Here is a 13,671-nt window from a genome sequence, read left to right on the forward strand (position 1 = left end):
TTTTAATGTTTATTGGGGAAAAAAGTAGGAAATTAAAATATTTTAAAGAAAAATAATGAAAAGGCCTACTTTACTAAAAATCAAAACAATAAAAAGCTGTACTAGAGCTTTTTGGGTGGCTCAGTGGATTAAGCCTCTGCCTGCAGCTCAGGTCATGATCTCAGGGTCCTGGGATCGAGTCCCACATCGGGCTCTCTGCTCAGCAGGGAGTCTGCTTCCTCCTCTCTCCCTGCCTGCCTCTCTGCCTACTTGTGATCTGTCAAATAAATAAAATCTTTAAAAAAAAAAAAAAAGCTGCGCTAATTAGTGCAAGATGAAGACTCACGAAAACTTTTAAGTAACCACTGGCATTTTTGTTATAAAGTATTAGAAAGTGAGAGAGAGGAGTATTGAGTGACTGGCATTAGACAATTGGTAAAAACATGAAAATCTCTTAATTTCTATTCTCACCACAAAACAAAAGTAAATTCACGATGGATTTGGGAGTGAAATACCAATATCAAAACCATAAAAATGGCTTTTATAACTAATTTTTCATAGCAATTTAAAGATTTTAAAAAACCTAAACCTACAAGTCACAGAAAACTCATAGTAGGCATGATGGGTAGATTTGACAGCATAAGTAAATGGAAAGTTCTGGTGTCATTTTAGAAATCGTCACCAAAATGTAAAGACACATTCTTATGGCAGACCAAGGAATAGTGCCTTTATTATAATGTCTTATTATGTAAACTGAAAAAGATACATGGAACTCAAGAGCATAGACAACTCACCAAAGAAATGCAGTAAATTCATTGCATGTGAGAAAATGTTGACCTTACCAATGCAGCATGCAGATTCAACAATAGTGAGAAACCATTTGTTTATCAGCTTAGCAGTGATTTTTTTTAAGATTTTATTTATTCATTTGACAGAGATCACAAGTAGGCAGAGAGGCAGGCAGAGAGAGAGGAAGGGAAGCAGGCTCCCTGCTGAGTGGAGCGCCGCAGGGCTCAATCCCAGGACCCTGAGATCATGACCTGAGCTGAAGACAGAGGCTTTAACCCACTGAGCCACCCAGGCGCCCCGAGATTAGCAGTGATTTTTTAAAGACTTTATTTGTCAGAGAGAAAGAGAAAGAGCACAGTCAGACAGAGTGGCAGGTAGAGGCAGAGGGAGAAGCAGGCTCCCTGCCAAGTAAGAGCCAGATGTGGGACTCGATCCCAGGGCGCTGGGATCATGACCTGAGTCGAAGGCAGTGGCTTAACCCACTGAGTCACCCAGGCGTCCCAGCAGTGATTTATTTTTAACATTAATAGACAATGTGGGCAAATGTAGGATGACATACGGAGTTTTATACATTGTCAGTGAGAATGGAAATCTGTAAAATAATTATAGAAAGCACTTAGTACGTATCTTTAAAAGTGTTTTTATACACTGAGCTAATATAAAGCAAATTTTAGGCATGATAAAGTTCATCATAGCATCATTAATTGGTAAAAAAATGGACTTGGATGAAAAGCCCAATGATAAGGAACTCTAAACTCTGCTACCTTAGCACATTTTGAATCATGTATTACACAGCCTATGAAGATAACACAGTGACCGGGGCGGGGGAGGGGGGATGCATGGGGTGTAAGGTTAAATTAGGGAAAAGGCAGGATATAAAAATTTCCATACTCATATGGTTAAAAATCTACAAAAATAATGCATAATGAAGATGAGAAGTAAAAATGCCAAGGCCACAGAATTAGCAGTATCAGAACCTTAAAACTCGGATATGTCTGGCCCCAAATATCTGTGCTTTTTTCATTGTATTCAAATACTACTTCTTAACTTCAGAATATTTATATGGCAAACATAATTAGCAGCAATAGATAAAAGCAAATTCAACAACACATGACAGCCAAATGGAATATGGTTTTTGCACAAGAATGAAAACATTGTCCAACCATAGCACAGTGATTCCTACCCTCTATCATAGGAAAGTCAAGTACTAACACCCATATGATCATTTCAGCAGATGTAGCAAAAGCTTTCAGCAACGTTTAGTATCCATTCTCAATAAAATCTCTAAAACTCATACCACAAAGATACTTCTCTCCTAGAGTAAGGCTTTTCCTTTTCAAACTAACACTCATTATGCTTAGTAGAAGCTGACTAGCAAATTAACTGAAGTCAGTGGGTCAGGGTGTGCCAGGTCCAAATAAATCTCAAGTTCCTGTGGCTTCTCAAAAAAGACAAAGGTTGTAGCAAAACCAAGCATGATCAGGAAGAGACAAAAAATGAAGACTGACATTACTCTTGGGAACCTTGAAACCATTATGCTCAGTAAAAGAAGCCAGATGCAAAAGGCCATATCATGTTGGATTCCATTTATATGAAATGCCCAGAATAGGCAAATTATACAAACAGAAGATGGACAAGGAGAGAATGGGGAGTAAGTGCTGATGGGAACAGGATTGTTTTGAGGGTGAAGAAATGTTCTGCACTTTGATAGTGGTGATCATTGCCCAACTTTGTGAATATACTAAAAACCACTGACTTATACGCTTTAGAAATAATTGGAAAATAAAATTTTAAGGGACCCAAAAAGAAACAAATATATTTGACTGCAAATGTAAAAACTTCTCTTAGAAGTCAAAATTTACCATTAACTGAATTTTGAAACCAAGGGAAAACATACATGACAAAATAATAATATTCTAAAATATTATGATTTAAAAGACAGCCATTAGAAAACATTTTTGGGGGGGCTGGGATGTGTATAAGCAATTCACTAAAGAAAAAATACAGATAGAAAAGGAGCAGCCCTACTAATTATAAAAGAAATGCAAATTAAAATGATGTACATTTTTGCTTACCAAATTGGCAAATATTTTACTGGTGGTGGTGGTGGTGGTGGTATTTGTTTTAGTGATAATGTGTGGTTGGCTATTAAATAAAATCATTTCCTTGAACTTCTCTAGTTCAACCTTTCTCCAAAACATTCAGCAGCATGTATTAACAGCTTTAAAAATATGCATGCATATTTCTTACCTCAGTAATTCCTAGTCTGAGAAGCAATCCTATTAAAAAAAAAAAATCTGACTTGGGGGCACAGATTTTTTTATTTGGATTTTTTGACAAAAAATCTGACTTGGGGCTCAGTCGGTTAAGTGTCTGACTCTTGATTTCAGTTCATGTCATGATCTTAGGGTCTTGGGATCAGTCCCCAGGTCAGGCCCGCTCTCAGCAGGGAGTCTGCTTGAGGATTCCCCTCCGTCTCCTTCCGTCCCTCCCCCTGCTCACGCCCACGTCTCTCTCTCATATTTACGAAGAGTTTTAATAACATGAAAAATCATTATGGCATAATGTTCTGTGGAAAATAGTATATGAAATGTGCTTATGGGGGCACCTGACTGGTTCAGTCGATGGGGCAGGCCACTTTGATCTCAGGGTTGTGAGTTCAAGCCTGACGTTGGGTATGGAGATTATTTAAAACGAAAAACTCTCTAAAAACAACAAAAGAAGTGCTTATAGTGTGTTCTCTGTTGCCTAGAATATGCATATACAGTATGCATAGAAAGAGATTTGCCAAACTTTATTAGTAATGATTTTCCCCAAGATGTGGAACATCGGGAAACTTTTACCCCTTATCCAAATTTCCCTTTATTTCTGACTTTTTTTTTTTTTTTTTTTTTTGCTGAAACATGCAGAGAATTTTTATTTATTCCGTATGTTACTACTTACATTTATTTAAAAAACAACGCACAGATAGAAGTGCAGGCCAGGTGTTAGTTGGGTTCCAGGAGCAACTGCGATGAAATATATTACCCGGCATGATGGCGACAGTTTCTGAGTTATTTTCAAAGAAAATATATTACTTTTATATTCATAAGCATACTTTCATGTTCACCAAAAGTAATCTTAAATTCATAAAAATTAATGGAAGTAAAAGCCCCACACTGATGCATAGGTCATCTTTCTGTCTACCCTAATTAATCTGGCGTATGCATTTGCATCAGTAAATTGAAAAATCTTGCCTCCATATAGTTTTGTTTAAACACTTCCTCAGGATTCTTTAGAGAAGAATTCAGATCAGGGTGATCATTAGGTTAATATAAAGATGGAAACTGCTACCAAGAGGCAATATCCATAAATTTGGAGCTGCGTTTCTACACAGGAGAAAAATTTTGCTGGTGCTCAAATTGAAGGATTTAACAAGTTAATTATTGACACTGGCGATGTATTTTTACAGTCTGTCCTTGTGTTTCCTGCCCCAGCTGAATGCATGAGTCTGGCACAAGATTGCAAATTTACCAGCCACATTACATCAGAATTACTTTCTTTTTTTTTTTTTTTTTAATTTCTTTTCAGCGTAACAGTATTCATTGTTTTTGCACCACACCCAGTGCTCCATGCAATCCGTGCCCTCTCCAGTACCCACCACCTGGTTCCCCCAACCTCCCACTCCCATGCTTCCTTAACAACCAACATAGCGACAGCAATCCTTTTTTTTAAATAAGGGCTTATACATAATTACTCATGATTTCCTCCTAACTCAGACCTTAAGGCAGTGACAGCAACTTCAGACTTCCATTTCTTTTTTTCCTAATGATCTTACAAAGCAGGCATTCCAGGTAACCTGGGCCCAAAATGTAGACTTGGATGGCACCTGGATAAAAGGGAACTGTTTTGAAAGGAATGGGAAGCTGCAGATGTGTTGTGAGGGCCGGGCGTCTGTGTGTTCCTAGCTGCAGCCACCAGCGGGCAAAGCCACTTAAAGTACCTGCTCTTCCCCGGGAGTGTCACTGGGCTGTTGGGTTTTGTGAAGGAAGCCATGCTACTTTTAGGAGAGCCACACAGAGCTCGGCTGTTTGGGTGTCTGTAGGAGTTCCAGTACAGACTGCTGTCCTGTCCTAGGGAGGGAGAGATGCCAATCACACCCACCCCTCATAGAATTCTGGTGTATTCTCTCCACCCTCATGAGTCCCGACCTGTCTAATTACACACCTGATCCTCGCCCTTCTGAATCACTGAGATCCCGCCTTTCATTATGTCCACGGGATCTTTTACCTTGCCGGCAGAGTGCTTCGAGTAGTTTATGCCTCTGCAAGTTCAAGTGCCTCCGATCAGCAAAGGCAATAAAGAGTGTGAACTGACAAACTAGAAAAACCTGAAAGAATGGATTAAGGCAAAGACCACAAAAAAGAAGCAAAAACGAGGTGCATGTGTTTCTCAATTATACCACATTCTTCAGAACTGTTGTTGGGACTCTATGAAGTATATAATCAAGGGGGAAATATTTCCAGATTCCTTTTTGCACACCTTATAGTTGGCATGCTGCTTTGTCATATAAAATGTACTTTCTTCTAGGCTGTCTCAAAATGTTGTGAGAGTTGGAAGTTACGTGAATGCCTTGTATCAACCAACGGCTGAATAAATGTTTGAGTCCCGCCCTCTTCTTAGCCCTTCTCCAACCCTTCTTGACAATTCTGAAAAACCCCTTCTTGATCCTAGCAAAACTGAGGCACAAAAAAGCAATGCCTACAAGATCTAGAAGTGACTAGCCAACACCTGAAGTCCAAGGCTAGGGTCCAGAGTACTCAACCACAGCCCTTTCAGACAACAAACCTTAGCTAGACTGTGGCTGGCATTTTCAACCCCAAATAAGCTTTATAACTCTGGTAGTTTATTATGACAACCTGTGTTTCTGGTGTTCGCAAAAGAAAATGTTCCTAATCACAAAGCAGCCTTGGTTTTTATGAGAGTCCCACCAAATAACTCTAGGCTATGTTTAAAGGGCAGCCCAAAATGTTCCATAAGTCATAATTGCCACATTGAGAAGACGTCATGATGAATGGCTTTCAGTTCTCTGAATGCCTGCATTGTCATCTGGAAGCCTTTGCACAAGCCATTCCCTTTACCTGTGTCACTGTTCTCTACTCCCAGTTTTGACCTAACCCCACCAGGGTAATCACTGTCTCCCACACTCGTCTTTCTATCATTCGTTCTTGGGTTCTCAGATCCTGTTGACTCAACCCCATTGCCTCCACCCCAAGGTCAACTTCACAGGACACAGGGAGAGTGAGTTCTGCCCTTTCTCATTTCAATATTCCCTCTAGTCAACAATGCCAATGAGTAGAACAGATAAGCAAATGTGGCAATCCAACACACAGACCGCACAAACCTTTTTACTCCTGTTAAAACCAACCATGATGTTGGTCTTAAGCCACTGCCTGGCTTGCTACATTCAAACTTATGGTAAATCCAGAAATACAGAAATGGAACCTTAGTGTCTCAAGAATATGCTTGTGCTTTAATGAGATTTTTGTAGCAACTTCCTTAGCAGTTCTCAACCTTGGCACGTGATCTGTGAAAACTGGTCACTCTATTTTTATTTCCTAACAACCTACATGACTCCTCAGAAAAATTGAGTCTTTGCAAATATGCCAGGATAAAACTGAGAGGGAAAACTGTCTACCTCTGTTCTATGCAAAAAAAAAGTGAAAGTTCTTCTATTAAAAGCGTGTTTATTAATCAGGAAAAATTAGGCACACGCTGAATATCAGATGAATATTTGGAATTATTGTTGATTTCATTGGTTGGGCTCATGGTATTTTCATTCTTTTCTTAAGGCTTGGTATATTAGATAGTCATACTGAAGTATTTACATTATTTATAATGAAATTATATGGATGTTTGGATAGGCTTTTAAATGGTCCAGGAAAAGAAAAAAAAAGTGAACAGAACAGAAGAATGTTGCTAACAGCTGAAGCTGAGCAAAGAATACTCAGGGATTGTTACACTGTCCTCTCTACCTATGGGTGTGGTTGAAATTTTCCATGACCAAACAATGTCTTTCCATCACATTTATTGGTTGTTAGCTGATAAACCTTGTGTTAGATATCCCTAAGACTTGGGGGAAAGGTATCGCTGCTCAATCCACAAACAGGCAAATGCGTGTTGTCTAGGAACCCCAATTGTGTGAGGTTATAGAACAGTAAAAGTAGTCCCTTCTTAAAAAAGCAAATCTAGCTGGTTCATTCTCAAGGTCACTTTTCATATTATGTAAGATTAAGTAAGAACTTAATAGCTTTATCCTCTGGGCTCCCCAGCACTTTGTATACACGTATGTATTAAGGCAATTTTCTCATTATATCATGACTAGTTTATGTGTCTGAATCTCCATAATGGCAAGAATTATTTCTTGTACAGTGATAACAGTCATGAAAAGCGGAGGCTCTGAATTCAACAACTCACATTCAAATCCTGGCCCCTTCCCCTTAGGAGCCATATCATCTGGACAAGGTCCTAGACCAAAAACCTCCCTTTCCTCATCTGCATAATGGAAGCAATAATAGGACCTACTCTAATTGCTCTCATTGTGAGGATGACACAGTCTCACAAGTGGGTGTTGACACAATTCACTGAATCAGTCCATTTTTCTCAGTTGAGTATGTTTCCTTGTGAGTCCCATCACTACACTAACCATCCATGGGATTGTCACCCAGGCTCTTTTATTTCCTGACCCCACATTCTGTCCAGGCAACCAGGCTAGATTGGAGGAAGTAGTACAATACTGAAAACCAAGTTCTTTAGAGGGAAATACAGACAACGTTAACCCCATTGCCATGTTGCCTATTTTCTAGACAGGTGAATGAAACATGGATATTATGGATTTGATGCCTTGATGGCCCCAGACCTCTTCCACTGAGGAAGGAATAATACTGAGATAAATGCACAGTCATGCACTAGAACTGGAACTGAAGAGCAGTCTAAGCCATGGCCCACTGTTATGGCTTGCTATCAAGTTGCCAAGATAATCAGTTTTCCTGTATCCTACCCAGTGACCCTGCTACCAACAGAGCACAAGTGACTCTCCTCTACTTGGTTCCCCTGTCTTGGTATTCAGCGTTCTGACCTAGATATTAGAATATGGCCTTAAGGATTAATAAAGTCTTAGCCAGAGTCGACTGACCACATCCCCAGATATAACAGTATCCAGTTAGACTTTAACATAAACCACAATATTCAGCAGAGTTAGGATTTTTGACATGTTTCATTCATCTGAAATATACCATCTCTAGGATGGAAATGCATCTTACAATGGCGTGGCATGATATAATTGGCAGTTTAATGGTATATCTTACCATCATGGTACCTTAGATTTTATAAGAAGCAATCAAATGACATCTTTGGTGCCCAACCTTATATTAATATAATATTTGACATATGGAAACTTATAGCCTTAGGTGAATTGCTGGCCCAAGGTGCTGAAGGTGATTTCTGGGTCTGTAGAAAGTCTTTTGAGTCTCTGTATCCTTTAAACTCTGCTATTGCTAATAGAAAATAAACATCAAGATAAAGGAAGAACATATGAGTTCTTTGAACCCCTGAACTTTAATTTGAAAAAGATTATTTCCTAAACATCATTGTTTTTGATTGTATGTGTCATTATGGAATGGTGCTTCAGATCCTGACCCTCCCTCTCAATTCTACTGGCTCTCCTAGTAAGTGAGTGAAGACAATGGGAAAAAAGGAGTTGGCTAAATCCAGCTTCTTCCCCCCCAAGATGCCTCATAACAGAATCATTTCCCTTCACACACACGAAAACTACCTTCTCCACCCATCATCAGCCTTGTCATCGAGTTCCCTGGTGAGTCACGTAAACACATGCTGGAGGAACTTTCTTTTTGGAAGTCATCTGGATGACACCCCTATACCCCAATTTTCCCATTGCCTATGTGATCACATTTCTCTTTTCTCCTGGTGTGCTGACCTTCAATTTCATATTCCCGTCTTCCAGGACATATGCCTCTTTCCAAATCAGCTTCTGCAGGAGCAGTCACAACTGGTCAGTCCCGTTGATGGCACAGCTTGCTTCAATATTGTCATAACACTGTCAAAACCAGAAGGGGAAAGAGCCTTGAAAAAGTTAACGTCCTCGGGGGCCAGGGACTTTCTTGATTTTCTGATTTTAAAAATGAGACTCAGGGGAGAGGGATTTCCCCAGAGTGACACCATTAGGAATACCATGAGGAACACAACCTTGGCCACTAACACTAGCCTCCAGGGAGTGTATACCTCTTCCCTCAGTTTAGATTGTCTCCAACTTCAATCTCCAGAAAAGCAGGTGAATTGCAACACTGGGCAGCTGTCATCTTTTTTGTCGTCTTTCTGGATTATAATAAAAGGCTATGAGAACATCCTGGATATCACTGTTATAACCCAGAGAGTAATGGTTTATAGGTGCAGCAATGTGGTTGGGAAATAGGGCTTGGAGGCACACCTGCAAATGACTTTATTTAAGATCAAGGAAGAATGAATTGTCCACATCAAAGTGTGGAGGACATACAGAAAGGGTCAAAGCATGACCCAAGCTATATCCTTGGCATCCTCACTCAACTGGGTATAGGTTCTTCACCTTTGACCCTTTTAATACATTCTCTATTTGGTGATCTTCCTGGCTGGATTCATTTTACTGTAAACCTATTGTTCACTGTAAAATTATAAGACATTGACATTGACTTGGGGATTTATTCTCTTCCCCGTGCTATTGAACATCTTGGCTATGCTCCTTCTTGAGCAAAAGCACACACATGGATCCAGAAATTTAACTCAAATAAAGATGATAAAATCAAAACTTAACAGACTTAGTGGTGAGAGGTAGGGTTCCTCTTAATCTAGCTATCTGGTCATTTGCTCTCTGTAAAAGTGTGAGGCCTCCGTGCTCAGATCTTCATGTTGTCCTCTCTTAGACGTTTGCCAACACAGTGCAGAGAGGTCCAATCTAAACCTTCCCTTCCCTCTTCTTCCCACTCTCCTTTGACATTTTTTTTTTCCTCCAGAAGTCCCACCGCCCTCCAGAAGTCCCAAGATGCTTCAGATGTATTGTGAATTTTCAGTCTCCAGCTTAGCTGTTTTCTCTTCCACCTTTTAAAACTGCTCCAAACAGCAAAAGGGGAGGGTTTTCATTCCCAAGTAGAAAGGGAGGACACGTGGACTACGGGCACAGTTTCCTTTGCATTTTCTTTCTCTTTGGATTGCTCCTAACTACCTCAAGTGTTAACTCCCTGCCAGTAGCGCTGACTCAGAAAAAAAGGTGATAAATCAGGTCCAGCCAGCATAAAAGAAGGAATTTAATGTGTGGCATTAAGCACTGATGCCTCCGCTGAAGGTCCACTGGGTCCACCTTCTTTATTTTTTGGAAGCGCATGAAATCTGGACTTGACAGTGACCCATGTATATTGTGTTTCCTATTAAGCATCTATTACTGTTGTAGAACCTCGGGCTCACCCCTCCTGACTCTGTTCTCAGCTGTTTCTGGAGGGCCCGAGACTGTCTTAAAATTTTCCCAAATATGAACATATACCATTCTTTTTTCTTAGGCTCTGGTTCCTTAAAAGGACGCATCTCTGCAATGCACATTATGAAGTTCTTTCTGGAACTTGCCACCATTTCCCTTCCCACCACAAGGTATTCATGTCCCGAAAGTTGACCTGAGTCCATCTCAGTGACTTGTGATATTCTATGAAAGAGGAAAAGTCTCTTTTCCCCCCACACCCTTTGTAACAACAATCTAGCATAACGATTGCAAGTAGCACTGCTCACATTCCCAACATCCAATGAAGACTGTCCGTGAACTCCAGTTTTTTTTGAGACAGAGTGCCCCAGAGTGGGCCAGAGGACCCCCTCTGAGATTCTGCTCCCTAAATCTGCCTCTCTATTTCCAGTTACTCCTAACCAGCTTCCATGGCCTCCTGAATTAGCCAATTCAGTAAAGCCTTGTGTTTTATCTTAAAACCTTCAGTTCATGTGGTTTTACATTTTTGAAGGTGGTAATATAATCTCCTAAATGTGCCTGCATTGGTTTTGTTCATGTTTTGTCTTTATCTTTTGGGGAGGAGGTTGGAGGGGAGAAAGGAGGGAAGGCGATTAGGAAAGGGATGGGGGAAAGGAGAGCAAAATGTTTCGATCAAGCACCGAACTGTTTTCCAGTGCCAGTACTGGCTGATTCACTACCAACTCCAGTGCCAAGCGAAGGCTCTTTCAAGGTGTTTTTGTCCCAGAATTGTTCATTTAGGCCAGGTGGTAACTGCAGACTGTGTGCCTTTCTACATCATGCCGCACATACAGAATATTGTAGTAGAGTTCTCACATTAAATCCTGACATGGGTCCCAATGAACGTCATTGAAAAGAATGACAGTGGGAAAGGTCTAGGGAGTTATAAATGATTGAGCTACTTACCTAATCATCTAACAGCTTCTAGAAAAATCGACACTGAAATCTACCACTTCTTTGTTCCTAAACATACACACACCATATTGCATGTATAGAAGCATGGTTTGAGATTTTTTTAAAAGATGGGGAGGAGAGGGAGAAAGGAAGTGAGGAGGGAAGAAAAGAGAAAGAGGAGGTAGTCTATTTAAAGAGCTATATACCCTGAATCCTCTACTTAAGTTGTTTTGCTTCTGTAATGAAATTATGTTATAAAAATCCAAAAGAGGATTTTGCCTGAGCAGGCTAAGAAGATGCTCCATTTCAGTAAATTTAAGACCTAGATTCTATTTAAGTGTTAAATAAATTTAATGAATTTAACACTTAAATAGAACCTCTTCACTAGGTCATTCAGCTGTAGGCCTCAGGAGAGGTGCTCAGTGACTGTTGGCTAATGTCAGATAGTAATGCCATGGATTTGTGGAGCACTTAAAAGCCTTCAAAGCCAACTTCCATATATAATCTCATTTGAGCCCCGAAACGACTCAGTGAGGCAGGGAGGCCAGGTCATCTTAGGCCCATTTTACAGATTAGCAGTTCTTAGACTATTTAGGTTTAGGGCCATCGGAGGTCATGGTACTCTTTGAGGGACGGTGTGAACTACTGTCATTTTAAATTACATAGCAACTAATTGTAGATTCTGGGGCAGGCAATGTCCAGTGATGGGTCAGGCAGAAACCATGTGGGCTTTGGGAGAGAAGGTGATTAGAGCCAGGACTTGGGTTAGGTGAGGGTAGAAGCACAGTAGAGTGCCCAAGGCAAAAGCAGACTTTTCTATAGAGGAGATTTGAAGGCTTTTTAGAACCCAAATTCAAGGAGCAAGTTAGCAGGCTAAACTAGACAAAGCAAGAGGATTAGAGTAACAGACATAATAATGCAGAGAAAGGGGTCAGAAGCCCAGGTATTTGGATTTGAACAGGTTTGGAGTCCCTGGGTTCCTGCTGATTTCATGATGGCCAAGTAGGACACTGACATTAGCCAAAAATTTGGAACCAAAATGCTGAAGTCAGGTCAGGTTGGTCATCTTTAACCCTGATGAGATGGGCTGGACCCATCCTTGGAGACTCTTCTCCAAGACCTAGATGTAGCATAAGAGAAGTTTGACCCTTGTCATCCTTTGATAGAAACTGATGATAGATGATATAGGAAAAGATGTTAGGGTGCAAAGCCAATGGCCAAGAAAAAATTTTGAGATGTCTTTGGTGGAAAAAGGTGGTTTTATAAAAGCATGGGGACAGGACTTATGGGCAGAAAAAACTACACTGGGGTCATGAGGAATGGCCCATTATATACCATCAAGTTGGGAGGGCGTTAGGGATAGCATAAGTCTCTAAGGAATGGAAGCAAGGTTTCCAGGACCTTGAGTGGGCTAGCTATTGTTGGTGAAAGGTCATTTATTACTGTGTAATAAAACCTGAGTCATGGGACCCTTCAGATGTTTATTGGTGAGTCATATGCTTGGGGGATGGTTGCCAACATGTATCTTGGGGGGTAGAGATAGAGGAAGCTTTCAAAGGAATTGTTATATGTTGAAGTATACTTATAGGATCCTGGGGGTAAGCTAAGATTGCCTTCTGCCCTTAGTGAAGTACTAACATCGAGGCAGTTGAGTCCCTAGAGGAATATCATTCTGCCTGTTCCAAGCACTTGTCAGTGGGCTTAGATAGTAAGGAAATTGAATAATTTTTCTTCTACCTTTGTTTCTCACATCAAGAGAGACCTCTGGTGCAAAGTGCTCTCATTAGAGCTTGTCCTGCATGGGATCTGGGGAGAGTGGAGGGAAGTTAAGACCACCAATAAGTCAGAGCGCACGAACAGTGATCACAATTGGACTCCTCATCCAAGGATAGATGGACCAAAATCAACTCCCCCAGGAATGTGTGAATTCCCCTCAGAAGCTACCATAGAGAAAAATGACAAAGACAGAGTTTCTTGGAGGGTTAGTTATGGGGAGTTGAGTGGGAAAAGGATATGCAACAGTCCATACGATGGGAGAGAATGTTCCCATTTTGACCAGTGGTATTACTACCTCTTCAAAGTATAAGGCTCATAACAGTGGCATTCTCTGACTCTTTTCTGTCCTTTATGTACTTAGAGTATATGCAAACTTGACAAGTATTCATTGAGTGGGTGCCTTGTGTCTATCTGACATGTGAAGAAAACATTGCCTTCTGCTGCATTGCAACTCCTGTAAAATTCCTCCTACTCTCACAAATCAACTTCTGTAAATCCCAGTATGCTTTTCTGAATCCAGTGTCCCTGCCTCTAGCCTGTAGAGCATTATCATACTAATGATTTTTCCTAGTCGTTGTCCCCACTCAAGAACCCTTAAGTCTCCTTCTTGGTTTCTTATTAAACTCAAAGTTCTCCCCTTGAAGTCCCTCCATAGTCTGACCCCAACTTACTTATCATCCAACCTTAGCTTTCTC

This window comes from Mustela erminea, chromosome 12 (assembly GCF_009829155.1).
Source record: "Mustela erminea isolate mMusErm1 chromosome 12, mMusErm1.Pri, whole genome shotgun sequence".
Lineage (NCBI taxonomy): Eukaryota > Metazoa > Chordata > Mammalia > Carnivora > Mustelidae > Mustela > Mustela erminea.